Source organism: Anomaloglossus baeobatrachus, chromosome 7 (genome assembly GCF_048569485.1).
Source record: "Anomaloglossus baeobatrachus isolate aAnoBae1 chromosome 7, aAnoBae1.hap1, whole genome shotgun sequence".
Lineage (NCBI taxonomy): Eukaryota > Metazoa > Chordata > Amphibia > Anura > Aromobatidae > Anomaloglossus > Anomaloglossus baeobatrachus.
Window position 1 is genome coordinate 191393194 of NC_134359.1, and position 19299 is coordinate 191412492.

Genomic DNA, 19299 nt, shown 5'->3' on the forward strand with positions numbered 1-19299 from the left:
ATCTGAACCTACAACCAGCCATGGTCATGTGTGATAACATCCCTGTAACCTTACAGTGATTCTGAAGCTTGGCAAGCTTGCACATTTACTATGCCTAGGCCATGTGCTCAATTTAGTGGTAGGGCACTACCGCCCCCATCATCACCGCACACACACAGGCACTACCGCACCCATCATCACCGCACACACACAAGCACTACTGCCCCCATCATCAATGCACACACGCCGGCACTACCACCCCCATCATCTCTGCACAAACACCGGCACTACCTGGGTGACGTCACCGCTGACAGCACGACTCACTTCAGTTGCTCCGTGGAGCTGACAGAGAGCGGTCATGGTCTGTGGCCACTCTATGTCAGCTTCCAATGTAGCAGAGCTGAAAGCGTCGTGAGACCTCGTGTGGATTACGTCAGACCTGGAGGGGTATGTGGGAATTTTAATAAAGTGGTGAAAGAGGGTATTTTTTTGTCTTTTATTTCAAATAAAGGATTTTTTGGTGTTCGTGATTATTTACTTTCACTACAGATTAATCACAGAAGTTGTCTCATAGATGCCTGCCATCATTAACCTAGGACTTATTGGCAACTATGGGCTGCCATTAACTCCTTATTACTCCGATTGCCACTGCACCAGGGCAATACGGGATGAGCCAGGTAGAGTCCCGGGACTTTCGCATCTAATGGATGCGGGAATTCCGGGTGGCTGCTGGCTAATATTTTTAGGCTGGGGGATTCTCCATAATGTGGGGCTCCCCATCCTGAGAATACCAGCCTTCAGCTGTGTGGCTTTACTTTGGCTGGTATCAAAATTGGAGGGGACCGCACGCCATCATTTTAAAATTAGTTATTTATTGTACTGCACGATATAGTGAGAAAGCTATACCTCATGACCGTCATTTATCACAATATAAGGCACAGATGCCCACAATGGGGCAAAACATGTGCCTAACACATACTCCTATACAATATCAAAAAACAGAGAGAACATGGAGTAATAAATAGTGCAAAACAATAGCAATTTTTATTCAATTGTGTGAAATAGACAAGACACAAAAAAAGGGAATGGCCATATAAAATACCATAAAATACACAGAATATGGGAATGGGAGTAGATGGTAACCCCAAGGGAAAAGGCAGCAGCATGTATGGAGACAATCAAAAAAGTATATTAGCCTGACTGGCAGCTATTACAAACAAAATACCAACATGACAGCATGTAATAAATAATAGTCATAAAGTGCTGAGTGCATAAGTGGATACAGTGCAAAAAATAGCAGCATACAGAGATTGTAAAGTGCCAAGTGCAAACATTAAATCATAAAGCTGCTATGACCACAATATATGTGTGGAATCCACTCTATCACATGCCATCAACATAATACAATATATAGCGATGTATAAAGAGCTGCTTGCAAGGTGATAATTGCAAAAAAGGGGCCAAAATCCCCAGGTAGGGGGACCCCCCATGGAAAAGAGCCCCCTAAAACCTCCAATGTACGTTTCGCAGGATAAATACTACCCCTGTGGGTACCGCTTCATCAGGGAGGAAAGGCGAGGGTGGTAGAGATAAGAGGCCTCACTCATTTATAATGCCCGCTGTGTATGTGGCTTCCTGAAGTGACGCCCACCCGAATGACGCGCACGGAAGCCGGCGCCACGCCTCCTCACTAAAGGAGCGCCGTCAGACCTGGAGCACGCACGTGGGAGCAGGGACGCGTCACCCATATCCCACATGTGCGCTCCCATCCAATAAGACAGCGGCCGCGTCAGAGAGAGTTGAGGGGCCGGCGAACTGGCGCGTACTGGAGGGCGGCCAGGAAGCCAAGGGAAAGTCAATAATGTGGCAGAAAGAGATCCGATCATGTGACCAGGTGGGGCGGGGTTAAGTCGAATACACAAACAATGCAGGCATGTAGTTCCAAAAATATCGAAGGAGACGCAGCACCAGGTAACATAAATAGCGATCCTCTGCCACAATCAATGATCAGTCCATATAGGTAGCCAGAAACGGGAATCTCATCCAGATATTTCTGAAGTAGTTGATGTGGGTATAATCTGACCTCACTTAGTAGGTCACAGATCCAAAAGATTCCTAGACATCAACAGGGGATGGATACCCAATATGTTCACATTATACACCATCTATTTATGAATATAGAAAATGCAATAAATAAGGGCAATGAGGCATAGAAATCAAAAAAGAGGGGGGGGGGAGGGGGCAGGGAATGAAAAATTGATATAAAAATACATTAAAAATATTTACAAGAAAGAAATATTATATATATAATAAAAATCAGTAGAAAAGTGGCGAAAAATGTTCATGAAAGAGGAACATAGAGAGAATCATTCAAAGAAAGCATGCGAAACTAATGACTTCATTAAGTCCTCTAGGGACAAGAGTTTCAAGAGTACTGATCCACCAGGCCTCACATTGAGCCAATTTTTTCTTTATATCTCCCCCCCTGGAGCCACAACTAACTGTGTCAATTCCACGCACCTCAAGAAGTGTGGGATCACAATTATGATACTTCCTGAAGGGACGGGGAAGAGTTTTAAGAAGATTGAGATCCTGTACAGATGTTGCTGCCGAAATGTCACGCACGTGCTCTCTGACCCTGACGTGGAGCTCACGCGAAGTCAGCCCCACGTAGATCAGAGAGCACGGGCAAGTGGCAAAATAAACAACATGTGTAGTGCCACATGATATGTATTTCCGGATCTCAAAGGTCTTTACGTGGCTAGAGGAGAAGAATGTCTTAGTGCGGACAATGTTATTGCACGCCAAACAGTGACCGCACTTAAAACATCCAAGGGTGGGGCCACGAGTACTGAAGGGATTTTTAATGTCTGGGACATAGTGACTCCTCACCAACAGGTCCTTGATGTTCTTGGCAAATCTCGCTGTCACGAGTGGCGCATCCGTGAGGATCCCCGATAATATTGGATCAGATAATAAAACCGGCCAATGCCTGTAAAGGATGTCCTTCATGGTGCCCCACTCATAATTATATGTACTGATGAACCTTGGTTCACCACCGGAAGACGTTTGTTTGGGCCTGTAGGTGAGGAGTTGCGCCCTGGGGTTTTTTTTAGCCCTCAAATAGCCCTTCTTCACCATCCTCCCACTGTAGCCACGCTCTCTAAAGCGGCAACTTAGGTCGGCCGACTGAACCTCGAACTTGTCATTGGTCGAGCAGATGCGTCTCAATCTCAGGAACTGGCCAGTAGGGATAGCACGAATGGTGGCAGGTGTATGGGCTGACGAGGCATGCAGCAGGGCATTGACCGAGGTGCTCTTACGGTAGACATCAGTCTGTATTAAATGATCAGCTCCAACCTCTATTTTGATGTCTAAAAAATCAATGCTACTGCTGCTATGCCTATAAGTCAGCCTAATGCCAAAATCATTGACATTAAGTAGCCCCATGAAAACATCGAGTTGCTCCACCGTGCCCTGCCAAAAAAATAAAACGTCATCAATGTACCTTAGCCAGCACTGCACATGGGTGCTAGCCCCAATGCCTCCGTTGCCAAAGATGTTGCGTTCCCAGAACCCTAGGAACAAGTTGGCGTACGAAGGCGCACAGGCCGCGCCCACCGGCGACTGTGATTGGTTGCAGTGAGACAGCTGTCACTCAGCGTGGGGGCGTGCCTGACTGCAACCAATCATAGGCTACAGTGGGTAGGGGAAGCAATAAATACAAGATGGAATAATGAGCAGCCGGCATTTTCAAAAGAGGAGAAGCCACCATAGCAGTGTGACAGCCGTGCAGCGCCGCGCCGGTGATCGGTGAGTATGAGACAGTGGGTGAGAGGAAGAGTCCGACCGACAGAGAGAGATAGAGACCGAGAGAGAGAGACCGACCGACAAAGAGAGCGAGAGAGAGACCAACATCGACAGAGAGGTAGAGAGACCGACAGAGAGAGAAAGAGAGGCCAGAAATGAATTCACATCTCATCTGAGCATGCTCAGATTAAGAAACCGGATCCATCACTGGAATACGCTTTTTGCCGGATAACGATGGATCCGTCGCCCATAGGCTTCCATTATACAACATGCCGGACAGCATGTTGGTCCAGTATTTTGAAAAAATACCCGCTGCATGCTGCGTCCTTTCCAGCAGCCGGACGAAGACATTTTGCCACATGTAACACAAGGCTATCCGGCACAATCCGGCACTAATACAAGTCAATGGGGAATAAAACGGATCCAACGCCAGAACCGTTTTATCTGCATTTTGCCGGATTTTGCCTGACGGCAAAAAACGGATGTGTGAAAGCAGCTTTAGTAAAATGGAGCACAAAAACCACAGACTCATATAGGGTCTGTAAAATTAATCATTATCACCATGTTTTGCATTTCATGTGGACTCAGCTTTCTAGAGTATTGAAGCTTGAAGTGTCTGTGTGCATTCAGCACAACCCTGACAACTTCTTCTACCACATCCACAACCAGAGAGAGCAACAGCTTCTCAAAAATAAAAGAACAGGTCCCTTTAAGGCATTTTGTACAGAGAAGAAATAAGAGGATATCACCCAGTGAGAGAAGAGAACTGTGGAGAATATTATGCAGGTGAGGGGAACTGGTACAGCTCAGGTGAAGGACATCATAGCACCAATCATGAAAATGCTGGTTTTCCACAATGTGCAAGAGCAGACAAAATATTAGAAGGAGGCTCTCTGATACAAACTGGAAGAGACTGCAAGGAGGGCCTCATAAAATATTGTGTTAAGAGTGGCACTCCTAGAGTGGTAGAGCCAATGCACTATGTGCAAGATCGGACAAAACAAATCACCCTTGTGGGGTATACATATATCATGATAAGCATCAAGACATGATGGAAAAAGAGGAGGAGTAGGATCTGAGAAAAAAAATAAAATATAAAGATTGATGTTAATACAATTTACAAAACTGAACATTTTGACTTTAGGTTTGCTTGGTGTTATCTGGTGGGGTGACAAAGTCTGAGGAAATCAGCCTTTGTTTAATTTTATAAGAGCATTTTCCTGTGACAGGCGGCTGTGTCTATTTGTTATGATGGCCCTGGTGGCACTAAAAACCCACTTAGACAAGATGCTAATGCAACGCCCCTGGACTATCAGGTCGTCACAGGGTATTGCACAATCTGCCCTCCCGTGCAGTTTCCACCTCCTTCTTGGTTTAGGGTCCCCAACTACATGGTGTTGCCTACATCAGTTAATCAAATCCTAGATACACCCTGCACCACACCCACCAAACGCACCAGTGCACGGGTTGAGTGGAAGAGAGTCGCCCACCTGGGGGGTTGGGAGAGGAGGTCAGGAGTGTCAAAAAGGAGAGAGTTGGGTCTGAGAAGTGAAACTGAGAGGAGGTCAGGATCAGGGCTCCTAAGAAGCAATCTAGGGGGCAGATGGTGGTCTGGGCCTAGAGGAGCTGGCCTACTGGTCACAGGGGATCGTGGCAATTGGCACAGATCTGTCGAGGAGGACAGCCGGTGGCCTTGCACCATCACTGGGCTGGGACCAAGGCACGACTGGGTGCATGGACCCTAGGTCGGGGAGTAGCTTCAGACAACCCGATAATTTACCCAAGGAGAACGGAGTCTTCAAGATCCGTTCCCACCTGCTCCAAAATCGGGGCATTAGCGAAACGAGGGGGATAGGACTTTCCAATTCAAAATGGTTCAGAAAATCCCAAGCGTGAGCCCTAAGAGCAAGCTCCCACACTTAGCCATAGTGGGGAGCGGGCTCCGGCAAGTTTCATACTACTGGGACTATCAAAGAAGTAAACTTAGTGCCAGGAGGCAAGTCACAGGTCACCAGGCAGCACCATTGGGGACGGAACCTGAACTAATCTCCCCTCAGCAGCATCGATGTCCAGAGACTTGTTTGACCAGTTGTCGGTGTCAGCTTAATGGAGCTGAATGGAGTGGGTACCACAGTGACCCCCTTGCATCCAATGGCACTCCCCTTCAATCACCGAGCCCTGGGGTATTCCCCCAACCCGTGGAGGGTTCTAACACCTGGCTGCCCCATTCCATCACCCCGGGTACTCCCAACTGCAGCGGTGGTACTCCTAATTACCACATACCACGGGTGGCATCACGAACACTATAATTTCCCTTGCACATACCTCCCCTTTTATTTGAGTGGTAACACGATCCCTGGATCCGGAGACCCTCGAGCCACTGCGATTTCAGATCCGAGCAGCTCGGCTGCTGGCACTGGGGCGGCACACTAGCAAGGCAGGCCAGCAGCTCCAAGGCGTACAAGGAGAGTTTGTGCCATATGTCAAGCTCAGACACCCAATAGATACATTATATGGCACTCAGAAGTCATGGAGAATGCTGGTACAGTTGCCTATGTATGCCTTCATCATCTTTGACCCCTTTTTGTCAGAGTACCTGGCACAGCTGTCCATTGGTGCTGGGACCGTTTGAGGAAACTATCTCAGGTCTTGGACATTGTGCCACTGCCTGTGTTGCATCTGGTGTGCGTGTCCCACCTCTCTATTTGTTGGTTGGCCAAAAAAGCAGGAGTTTTGTTGCCAGCGTTGTCTGACGGGAATTTTTTCAGCAACTGTTCAACAGTGGTCTTCTGGTATTTTTGCATTATATTAGCCCTTTCCGACAGCAGAATGAGAGATGGAAATTTCTCCCTGTACCGTGGGTCGAGAAAGGTGCACAACTAGTATTTGTTAGTGGCCAAAATGTGTATCATGTGAGGGTCTTGAGAAAAGCAGTAAGACCTGAGCTCTGCCTTGCTTGCCAGACGACCAAGAAAAAAAACAAAAACTTAGAGCACCACCAATAAAAGGGATCACCATAAACCCAAGAAAAAGTACTATCCACGAAAAAAAAAGAAATGTTTGGCCCTTTTCTTTTTTGTTTTTCTGCAGACTATATTTATATAGTTACATAATTACATAGGTTGAAAAAAGACCTAGGTCCACGTAGTTCAGCCTTCCTCCACCAATTCTACATTTTGTCCCTAAGTCATTTATAACCAACAATGTTGTGTGTACTGAGGAAATCATCCAGCCCTTTTTTAAAAGCTGTTATAGTATCTGCCATTACTACCTCTTGTGGTAGAGCATTCCACAGTCTGAATGCTCTAACTGTAAAGAACCCTTTCCTATTTAGCTGCCGGAATCGCTTTTCTTCCATTTTCAATGTATGCCCCCTGGTCCTTAGTATTGTCTTTGGAAGGAATAAGTCATATGCCAGTCCTTTATATTGACCACACATGTATTTATACATACAAATGAGATCTCCTCTGAGACGTCTTTTTTCTAAGCTAAACATTAGAGATGAGCGAACCGGCCGCGGTTCGGCTCTAGTTCGGTTCGCCGAACGGACGTCTCGTTCGAGTTCGGTTCAGCGAACGTTCGACGAACCGAACTCGAACCGCATAGGAAACAATGGCAGGCAATCACAAACACATAAAAACACCTAGAAAACACCCTCAAAGGTGTCCAAAAGGTGACAAACAACTCACAACACAACACAAACACATGGGAAAGTGACAAGGACATATACTCATGCGAAAACAAAAGAGCTGGACAAGGAAAAAGAGGAGGAGACACAGATATAGGCATGGTACGCCCTTTCTAACATCATGTAAAACACAGCAAGGTGACTCCAAGCGGAGTCTCCCTTTTTTCCAAAAATTGGGCCACACAGACACCCCATCAGTGGCAGCACTAGTGCCCTAGTTGTACACTTCACAGCTAGATTTGCATCAAGCACATTCAAAATACACAAGCATTTACTCTCCCTAGGATGACAAAGGGGTAGTAAATTCCTTGTGGATCCATGACTTGTTCATTTTGATGAACGTTAGTCTGTCCAAAATATCACTGGACAGACGCGTGAGCTTATCTGTCAGCACACACCCAGCAGCACTGAAGACACGTTCAGAGACAACGCTGGAAGCTGGACACGACAAAATCTCCAAGGCGTAAGTGGAGAGCTCTGGCCATTTTTCAAGATTTGAAGCCCAAAATGAGCAAGGCTCCATTTGCAAAGTAATGGCATCGATGTTCATTTGGAGATACTCCTTTATCATCCTCTCCAGCCGTTGACTATGTGTCAGACTTGTTGTCTCATGTGGCCTTGCAAAGGAGGGTCTAAAAAAATTATGAAAAGATTCAATAAAATTGCTTTTACCAGCACCAGATACGGTGCTACTGGTACGGGTAGACTGTTGAAGATGACGAGACCGTCCCATGTTTTTCAAGTTACATCTGGGAGATTCACTCCCTGCACCTGCACGGTTGTTTGGTGGAAAAGCCGAGCTAAGATCGAGTAACAGCTTCTGCTGATACTCCTGCATACGTGCGTCCCTTTCTATGGCTGGAATTATGTCACAAAATTTGGACTTGTACCGGGGATCTAATAGTGTGGCAAGCCAGTAGTCATCATCACTTCTAATTTTGACAATACGAGGGTCATTTTGGAGGTAGTGCAGCAAGAAGGCACTCATGTGTCTTGCGCAGCCATGCGGACCAAGTCCACGCTGTGTTTGTGGCATAGAGGTGCTAACCGTTCTTTCTTCCTCTGACATCTCCCCCCAACCTCTTTCAACTGAAATTTGACCAAGGTCTCCCTCGTCCGCTGAGTCTTCCATGTCCATGGACAGTTCGTCCTCCATTTCTTTATGTTCTCCTGCACCTTCCTCAACATTTCGCCTGCTACCATGCGCCCTTGTTGATCCCTGTCCCCCATGGTCCCATGCCTGCCGCAATGGTGATGATGAACGTCTGGACCTTGGTGATGTTGTTGTGTCTTGCGCATATGAATCCTCCTGTAGTTCCTTTCCTTCCTGTTGTCCCACCCCCTGACTCCGAATAGTGTTTAGCGTGTGCTCCAGCATGTAAATGACTGGAATTGTCATGCTGATAATGGCATTGTCAGCGCTAAACATATTTGTCGCCATGTCGAAACTGTGCAGAAGGGTGCATAGGTCCTTGATCTGAGACCACTCCATCAGGGTGATCTGCCCCACCTCTGCATCTCGTTGGCCCAGGCTATACGTCATGACGTATTGCACCAGGGCTCGGCGGTGCTGCCACAGTCGCTGTAACATGTGGAGAGTCAAATTCCAGCGTGTCGCCACATCGCATTTCAGGCGATGAACCGGCCGGCCAAAAGACTTCTGGAGCGATGCAAGCCGCTCAGCAGCGGTGGTTGAACGGCGGAAGTGAGCAGACAGTTTTCGTGCCCTGTTCAGAAGGCCATCTAGGCAGGGATAGTGTGTTAAAAATTGCTGGACAACAAGGTTCAACACGTGAGCCATACAAGGCACGTGTGTCACCTTGCCCAGGCGAAGGGCCGCACCCAGGTTTGCAGCATTGTCGCACACGGCCTTACCAGGCTGCAGGTTGAGTGGAGACAACCATTTATTAAACTCAGTCTCCAGAGCTGCCCACAACTCATCCGCTGTGTGACTCCTATTTCCAAGACATGTCAAGCTAAAGACCGCCTGATGCCGTTGCGCTCTGCTGCTAGCATAGTAATGAGGGTTGCGTGATCCAGGCAGGCTTGGGGCGGAGGTGGAGGACCCAGATGAGGTGGAGGAGGCAGAAGCAGTGGCGGAACTTGGACAGACAGAGGATTGACACACAAGTCGTGGGGACGGCAAGACTTGTGCAGCAGACCCTTCACCATCTATCACCATAGTTACCCAGTGCCCAGTCAGCGACATGTAACGTCCCTGTCCATGCTTACTGGTCCAAGTATCGGTGGTGAAATGCACCCGTTCACACACAGAGTTTCTCAACGAAGCGGTGATGTTGTGTGCGACATGCTGGTGTAGCGCAGGCACACCTTTCTTAGAGAAGTAGTGGCGACTGGGCATCTGGTACTGGGGCACAGCGACAGACATAAGGTCTCTAAAATCCTGTGTGTCCACCAGGCGGAAAGGCAGCATTTCTTTAGTCAAGAGCTTACAGAGGGATAAAGTCAACCTCTTAGCTTTGTCATGGGTCACAAGAAATGGCCTTTTATTTGTCCACATCTGAGGGACAGAGATCTGGCTGCTGTGTGTAGACGGTGTTGAGTAGGGTGTCCCTGGAAAAATGCAGGTTTGTGAGGAAAGTGCAGGCGTAGACATGATGTTGCCTTCATCAAACGTTGGTGCTATCGATGTCTGAGAGAGCTGTACACACGCACTTGTTTCCCCTTCCAAACCAACTGACGACCTACCAAGCAAACTGCCTGTTGCGGTTACAATGGTGGAAGTTGTGCGTGGAAAACCAGGTCTGACAGCTGTCCCCACAGTCCTCGAAGATGAAGAGCGCGCGGATGCACTGGAAGGGGCAGGCGGTGGATGGTTCGCTCCGCTAGTGTTACGGGGGGACCGGCAGATTAGGACCAGGGGGCATATATCCTAATCGCCAGTCGGGGCCCACCGTGCTCCAGATGACAAAGGAGCTGCTGGCACCTGAGGATTAGGCGGAGACTATAGAGCTGGACTGCTCTGAGATAACCCAGGAACTCTGGGAACCGGTCACGTGTGTTGGGACACGTCAGACCGGACGACAACCCGATTAGCGTTTTGGTGCACCAAGCGCTACACCAACCACGTGTGTAGGAAACACGTCAGGCCGGGTAGTAACCAGGTAGCGTTGACCGGAAGACCGCCACGAAAGCGCCCTGTCGGCCACGTGTGTAGGACACGTCAGGCCGAGCGGTCCTCCGATTAGCGTTTCTGGCCACCTCTCGACTGGCCACGTGTGTGTAGGACACGTCAGGCCAGATGGGTACACCAGTAGCGTTGACCGGGAAGCCGAGGAAAATAAGGAACACCCTGTTAACTCCACAGGGGTCCTGGAGTACGCTGTCCGTGCGCGTAGGGGGCACAACCGGACAGGTGGCGCAGCAGGTGCGTTGTCCGTGTGCGTAGGGGGCACAATCGGACAGGTGGCGCAGCAGGTGCGTTGTCCGTGTGCGTAGGGGGCACAATCAGACAGGTGGCGCAGCAGGTGCATTGTCCGTGTGCGTAGGGGGCACAATCGGACAGGAAGCACAGCAGCCGCAGCCCAGTTAATGCCACTGGGCTGCTATAGCAAGACTGGAACGGCAGGAGGGAAGCACGGCGCCTGACCCTGATGTGCCGAACCACGAATCTTGGCGTGACAGGCACCGTTCGCCTAACCCTACCTACCACTTCCCAACATAGGCTTATGCCGCAATGAAGCTCTAACATGGAGGTGTGCTCTGACTGAGCAAAAGTGAAGACTGCGCACCTCCATGTTGTCTCCAGCCCCTTTTATAACCTGGGTCCGCCCCAAACCCAGGGTGGAACCACCAAGGTCCAATAGCAGAGTGCCATGTCATCAGTGACATCACATGCGACCTATCCGGAACCGCCACGTCATTGATGACCTTATGGCAGCCACGCCCCAATCACTTCACCAGTCATCGTCTGACGACCAATACTGAGGTGCCAGATCATAGGGGCGGGCCTCTGCGAGCCAGTCCGGAGTTGCCATGTCATCAGGACACCTGACACCCTCTGCCCTATCAGGGCCTGCCACCTCACGGACATGCTCAGTGAGGTCCTTACCGGACCTAGCCTCTGATGCACTAAGTGCCTGAGCATGCTCAGTAGCCTGAGCCACAGGCTTAGAAAGCAGACTATCAGTTTGAGCATGCTCAGTAGGCACATCCCAGAACTTAGACACAGCACGAAGTCCAAGTACCTGTGCAAAGAGGCTGTTAGGGTTAATTGTGGGAGCATGCTCAGTAGCCTGAACTGAGGACTTAGTCTCAGACATAACACAAACAGGCTGAGCATGCTCACTAGGCAAAACACCGGGCTTAAACTCTGGCTGGGGTAAATCGGCGCACGCATGCGCACTAGCCGCCTCTCCACACTTAGACGTGGTGGAAGGAACAGCCAACTGGACGACCCGAGGCACGGCCAAGAACGGCAGCCGCCGCCTGGGCGCAACAGGAACCGCAGCAGGCTGCTTGCGGCTATGGCGGCGCCGGTTCGTAACAGCTAGGCCGCATTGCAGCACGGTGAGCTTCCCACTGGGACATATGATATTTATTCATGTGACGATTCATGGAAGAAGTTGTCAAACTGCTGAGGTTTTGCCCTCTACTAACAGAATCACGACAAATTTTACAGATCACATAATTTGGGCGATCTTTTGCAATGTCAAAAAAGGACCAGGATAGGCAAGGCTTAGAGGGCATGCGACCTGCTGATCCACCCCGACTAGTGCTCAGAGGCACAGTGGTGGCTAAGGATGCAGTGTTAGACGTGCTACCAGTACTCCGACTCTGTCCAGGAAGGCGCAAGGTAAGTTCATCGTCAGTTGCATCCTCCTCCACCGTCTCTGTTGACCTCCTCGAGGGCCTGACTGTGGGTTGACAGTAGGTGGGATCTAGAACTTCCTCATCAATTGTTGTGTTTGCACTCCCCTCACCCTCAGACCGAGCCTCTTCTTGCCCTGACCGAATATTTAAGTTGTCATCCCAATCTGGTATCTGCGTCTCATCGTCATCAGTATGTTCCTCATTGTCTATTACAACAGGTGTTTCAGTTTGGGAATAAGGGTCAACATTATGCTCAGAAACTTGGTCATCACAGTCTCAATCTGAGTCACAAAGGTTCTGGGCATCATTGCAGACCATTTTCTGGTCTGTACTCACTGTAGCTTGGGAGCAGCCCTCTGATTCCCAGGCTATAGTGTGACTGAACAGCTCTGCAGACTCAGCCATCTCAGTTCCACCATACTGTGCAGGGCGGATGGAGACTTCAGAGCTGGGAGAAAGCAAGTGTGATTGGGATGACAACTCAGAGGACTGGTGTTTTTTGGATGCGGTAGTTGAGGTGGAGGAGAGGGCATTTGTTGGACCACTTGAGATCCATTCAAGCATTTTCTTGTTTTGGCCATCATCTACCTTTGTTCCAGTTGTTCGTGTCCGTAAAAAAGGGAGCACATCGGATTGTCCACGGTAAGTAGTAGACATCTTACTTTTGATGGAAGATGGTCTATCTTAAGCAGATGTTAATGGAGCTTTACCACCTTCCCCACGGACAAACTATTTTTTTTCTTTTTCCAACACGCCTCTTCCCCTTTCCACCAGCATCTGTCATTTTGCCACTCATTTTGATTGCGACAAGATTGTGCACTTAAAATGTGGTAGTAAAAATTGAGAGGTGGTGTAGATTGCAGCGGTGGTCTATCTTTATTAACTGCAGAATAAACAACAATAACTATCCCAGACAATGCAACTACGGCCCTTAAACTGGCAGCATAGTTTGCTTGTATAATGGCTTAGTAATAATGAGTTTGAGTGTGCAATGCAGAGGTGCTGCACATAGATTTGCACCAGTGGGACACTAATGGAAGTCTAACAGCCACTTTTAGGATGCCACTAAGTTTACTCAGTGTTTGCTAGTATAATGGCTTAGTAACAATGAGTTTGAGTGTGGAATGCAGTGGTGCTGCAAATTGCTTTGCACCAGTGGGACACTAATGGAAGTCCAACAGCCACTTTTAGGATGCCACTAAGATTACTCAGTGTTTGCTAGTATAATGGCTTAGTAACAATGAGTTTGAGTGTGCAATGCATAGGTGCTGCACATAGGTCTGCACCAGTGGGACACTAATGGAAGTCCAACAGCCACTTTTAGGATGCCACTAAGTTTACTCAGTGTTTGCTAGTATAATGGCTTAGTAACAATGAGTTTGAGTGTGCAATGCAGTGGTGCTGCAAATAGCTTTGCACCAGTGGGACACTAATGGACGTCCAACAGCCACTTTTAGGATGCCACTAAGATTACTCAGTGTTTGCTAGTATAATGGCTTAGTAACAATGAGTTTGAGTGTGCAATGCATAGGTGCTGTACATAGGTCTGCACCAGTGGGACACTAATGGAAGTCTAACAGCCACTTTTAGGATGCCACTAAGTTTACTCAGTGTTTGCTAGTATAATGGCTTAGTAACAATGAGTTTGAGTGTGCAATGCAGTGGTGCTGCAAATTGCTTTGCACCAGTGGGACACTAATTGAAGTCCAACAGCCACTTTTAGGATGCCACTAAGATTACTCAGTGTTTGCTAGTATAATGGCTTAGTAACAATGAGTTTGAGTGTGCAATGCATAGGTGCTGCACATAGGTCTGCACCAGTGGGACACTAATGGAAGTCCAACAGCCACTTTTAGGATGCCACTAAGTTTACTCAGTGTTTGCTAGTATAATGGCTTAGTAACAATGAGTTTGAGTGTGCAATGCAGTGGTGCTGCAAATAGCTTTGCACCAGTGGGACACTAATGGAAGTCCAACAGCCACTTTTAGGATGCCACTAAGTTTACTCAGTGTTTGCTAGTATAATGGCTTAGTAACAATGAGTTTGAGTGTGCAATGCAGTGGTGCTGCAAATAGCTTTGCACCAGTGGGACACTAATGGAAGTCCAACAGCCACTTTTAGTATGCCACTAAGTTTACTCAGTGTTTGTGTTACGGTTGCTGCGAGCACTGGAGACTATGTCCAGATTTATTGCTACTGCACATGTGCGAGCGCTGGAGACTAAGTCCAGATTTCTTGCTACTGCACATGTGCGAGCGCCGGAGACTAAGTCCAATCTTGGAGCCATTGCACATGTGCGGGTGACATCATCGCTGACACGAGGTCACATGTCTCTGACACCTTCTATGCCGATTGGTCGCTGGTCATGTGCTTGTGACGTCTTGCTCGGTGATAGGCCAGCATGACGTCACTCCTGTCGTTCTGGCAGCGGATTGGCTCTGGTGTCCTCCATCTTGGATGAGGCACAGAGTCTATATAAGACCCTGACACACGCCGCATGGTGCTCAGTCCTCTTGGTTCATGCATATGAGTAGACGCTCTGTGCGCGTTCCTCTAGGCATTCCTCTGTCTATGCTAGGTGAGCGCTACCGGCAGGGTAGCGTTCTTATACCTTACAGCTTCGGCTGCTGTCCGTATCCTTACCTCTTAGGGGAGCGGACATAGGCAGGTGCCTGAGGCACATGGTCTGGCTGGGCCTTGTGATTCTACTCGTAGGTGGACGTTGCCGCTAGGGTAACGTTCCTTATACTGCGTCTGGCAGTTGTTCGTATCCTCGCACACTAGGGGAGCGAACAGAGGTAGGAGCTTTGTGCGGCTTACGCTGCTGTTCGTCTCTTTTGCACCACTAGAAGAGCGGACCTAGGCAGGTGCCATATCTAGTGGTTCGTGTCCTCGCACACTAGTGGAGCGAACGCAGGTAGGAGCTTTGTGCGGCTTATGCTGCTGTTCGTCTCTTTTGCACCACTAGAAGAGCGGACCTAGGTAGGTGCCATTTCGCACACATTGCCTTTGTCTCTGTGATTATTAACAGAGATCATTCCACACACCCTCCAAGTAAGGGAGGAATTGCTTTACTTACTTATTATATCCTTCTGTGAGTTAACAGAGGTATTGCACTCTGCCATAGTCTGCAGCAAAGTCTTTGCACGGTGGACCCTGACTGTCTGATACTCCTTTCGGTTATTATCAGACAGCCCCCCGTAACAGTTTGCTAGTATAATGGCTTAGTAACAATGAGTTTGAGTGTGCAATGCAGTGATGCTGCAAATAGCTTTGCACCAGTGGGACACTAATGGAAGTCCAACAGCCACTTTTAGGATGTCACTAAGTTTACTCAGTGTTTGCTAGTATAATGGCTTAGTAACAATGAGTTTGAGTGTGCAATGCAGAGGTGCTGCACATAGATTTGCACCAGGGGGACACTAATGTAAGTCCAACAGCCACTTTTAGGATGCCACTAAGTTTACTCAGTGTTTGTTAGTATAATGGCTTAGTAACAATGAGTTTGAGTGTGCAATGCAGAGGTACTGCACATAGGTTTGCACCAGTGGGACACTAGTGGAAGTCCAACAGCCACTTTTAAGATGCCACTAAATTTACTCAGTGTTTGCTAGTATAATGGCTTAGTAACAATGAGTTTGAGTGTGCAATGCAAAGGTGCTGCACATAGGTTTGCACCAGTGGGACACTAATGGAAGTCCAACAGCTACTTTTAGGATGCCACTAAGTTTACTCAGTGTTTGCTAGTATAATGGCTTAGTAACAATGAGTTTGAGTGTGCAATGCAGAGATGCTGCACATAGGTTTGCACCAGTGGGACACTAATGGAAGTCCAATAGCCACTTTTAGGATGCCACTAAGTTTACTCAGTGTTTGCTAGTATAATGGCTTAGTAACAATGAGTTTGAGTGTGCAATGCATAGGTGCTGCACATAGGTCTGCACCAGTTGGACACTAATGGAAGTCCAACAGCCACTTTTAGGATGCCACTAAGTTTACTCAGTGTTTGCTAGTATAATGGCTTAGTAACAATGAGTTTGAGTGTGCAATGCAGTGGTGCTGCAAATTTCTTTGCACCAGTGGGACACTAATGGAAGTCCAACAGCCACTTTTAGGATGCCACTAAGTTTACTCAGTGTTTGCTAGTATAATGGCTTAGTAACAATGAGTTTGAGTGTGCAATGCAGTGGTGCTGCAAATAGCTTTGCACCAGTGGGACACTAATGGAAGTCCAACAGCCACTTTTAGGATGCCACTAAGTTTACTCAGTGTTTGCTAGTATAATGGCTTAGTAACAATGAGTTTGAGTGTGCAATGCAGAGGTACTGCACATAGGTTTGCACCAGTGGGACACTAATGGAAGTCCAACAGCCACTTTTAGGATGCCACTAAATTTACTCAGTGTTTGCTAGTATAATGGCTTAGTAACAATGAGTTTGAGTGTGCAATGCAGAGGTGCTGCACATAGGTTTGCACCAGTGGGACACTAATGGAAGTCCAACAGCCACTTTTAGAATGCCACTAAGTTTACTCAGTGATTGCTAGTATAATGGCTTAGTAACAATGAGTTTGAGTGTGCAATGCAAAGGTGCTGCACATAGGTTTGCACCAGTGGGACACTAATGGAAGTCCAACAGCCACTTTTAGGATGCCACTAAGTTTACTCTGTGTTTGCTAGTATAATGGCTTAGTAACAATGAGTTTGAGTGTGTAATGCAGAGATGCTGCACATAGGTTTGCACCAGTGGGACACTAATGGAAGTCCAACAGCCACTTTTAGGATGCCACTAAGTTTACTCAGTGTTTGCTAGTATAATGGCTTAGTAACAATGAGTTTGAGTGTGCAATGCATAGGTGCTGCACATAGGTCTGCACCAGTTGGACACTAATGGAAGTCCAACAGCCACTTTTAGGATGCCACTAAGTTTACTCAGTGTTTGCTAGTATAATGGCTTAGTAACAATGAGTTTGAGTGTGCAATGCAGTGGTGCTGCAAAAAGCTTTGCACCAGTGGGACACTAATGGAAGTCCAACAGCCACTTTTAGGATGCCACTAAGTTTACTCAGTGTTTGCTAGTATAATGGCTTAGTAACAATGAGTTTGAGTGTGCAATGCAGAGGTACTGCACATAGGTTTGCACCAGTGGGACACTAGTGGAAGTCCAACAGCCACTTTTAGGATGCCACTAAATTTACTCAGTGTTTGCTAGTATAATGGCTTAGTAACAATGAGTTTGAGTGTGCAATGCAGAGGTACTGCACATAGGTTTGCACCAGTGGGACACTAATGGAAGTCCAACAGCCACTTTTAGGATGCCACTAAATTTACTCAGTGTTTGCTAGTATAATGGCTTAGTAACAATGAGTTTGAGTGTGCAATGCAGAGGTGCTGCACATAGGTTTGCACCAGTGGGACACTAATGGAAGTCCAACAGCCACTTTTAGGATGCCACTAAGTTTACTCAATGTTTGCTAGTATAATGGCTTAGTAACAATGAGTTTGAGTGTGCAATGCAGTGGTGCTGCAAATAGCTTTGCACCAGTGGGACACTAATGGAAGTCCAACAGCCACTTTTAGGATGCCACTAAGTTTACTCAGTGTTTGCTAGTATAATGGCTTAGTAACAATGAGTTTGAGTGTGCAATGCAGAGGTACTGCACATAGGTTTGCACCAGTGGGACACTAGTGGAAGTCCAACAGCCACTTTTAGGATGCCACTAAATTTACTCAGTGTTTGCTAGTATAATGGCTTAGTAACAATGAGTTTGAGTGTGCAATGCAAAGGTGCTGCACATAGGTTTGCACCAGTGGGACACTAATGGAAGTCCAACAGCCACTTTTAGGATGCCACTAAGTTTACTCAGTGTTTGCTAGTATAATGGCTTAGTAACAATGAGTTTGAGTGTGCAATGCAGTGGTGCTGCAAAAAGCTTTGCACCAGTGGGACACTAATGGAAGTCCAACAGCCACTTTTAGGATGCCACTAAGTTTACTCAGTGTTTGCTAGTATAATGGCTTAGTAACAATGAGTTTGAGTGTGCAATGCAGTGGTGCTGCAAATAGCTTTGCACCAGTGGGACACTAATGGAAGTCCAACAGCCACTTTTAGGATGCCACTAAGTTTACTCAGTGTTTGCTAGTATAATGGCTTAGTAACAATGAGTTTGAGTGTGCAATGCAGTGGTGCTGCAAATAGCTTTGCACCAGTGGGACACTAATGGAAGTCCAACAGCCACTTTTAGGATGCCACTAAGTTTACTCAGTGTTTGCTAGTATAATGGCTTAGTAACAATGAGTTTGAGTGTGCAATGCAGTGGTGCTGCAAATAGCTTTGCACCAGTGGGACACTAATGGAAGTCCAACAGCCACTTTTAGGATGCCACTAAGTTTACTCAGTGTTTGCTAGTATAATGGCTTAGTAACAATGAGTTTGAGTGTGCAATGCAGAGGTACTGCACATAGGTTTGCACCAGTGGGACACTAGTGGAAGTCCAACAGCCACTTTTAGGATGCCACTAAATTTACTCAGTGTTTGCTAGTATAATGGCTTAGTAACAATGAGTTTTAGTGTGCAATGCAAAGGTGCTGCACATAGGTTTGCACCAGTGGGACACTAATGGAAGTCCAACAGCCACTTTTAGGATGCCACTAAGTTTACTCAGTGTTTGCTAGTATAATGGCTTAGTAACAATGAGTTTGAGTGTGCAATGCAGAGATGCTGCACATAGGTTTGCACCAGTGGGACACTAATGGAAGTCCAATAGCCACTTTTAGGATGCCACTAAGTTTACTCAGTGTTTGCTAGTATAATGGCTTAGTAACAATGAGTTTGAGTGTGCAATGCATAGGTGCTGCACATAGGTCTGCACCAGTTGGACACTAATGGAAGTCCAACAGCCACTTTTAGGATGCCACTAAGTTTACTCAGTGTTTGCTAGTATAATGGCTTAGTAACAATGAGTTTGAGTGTGCAATGCAGTGGTGCTG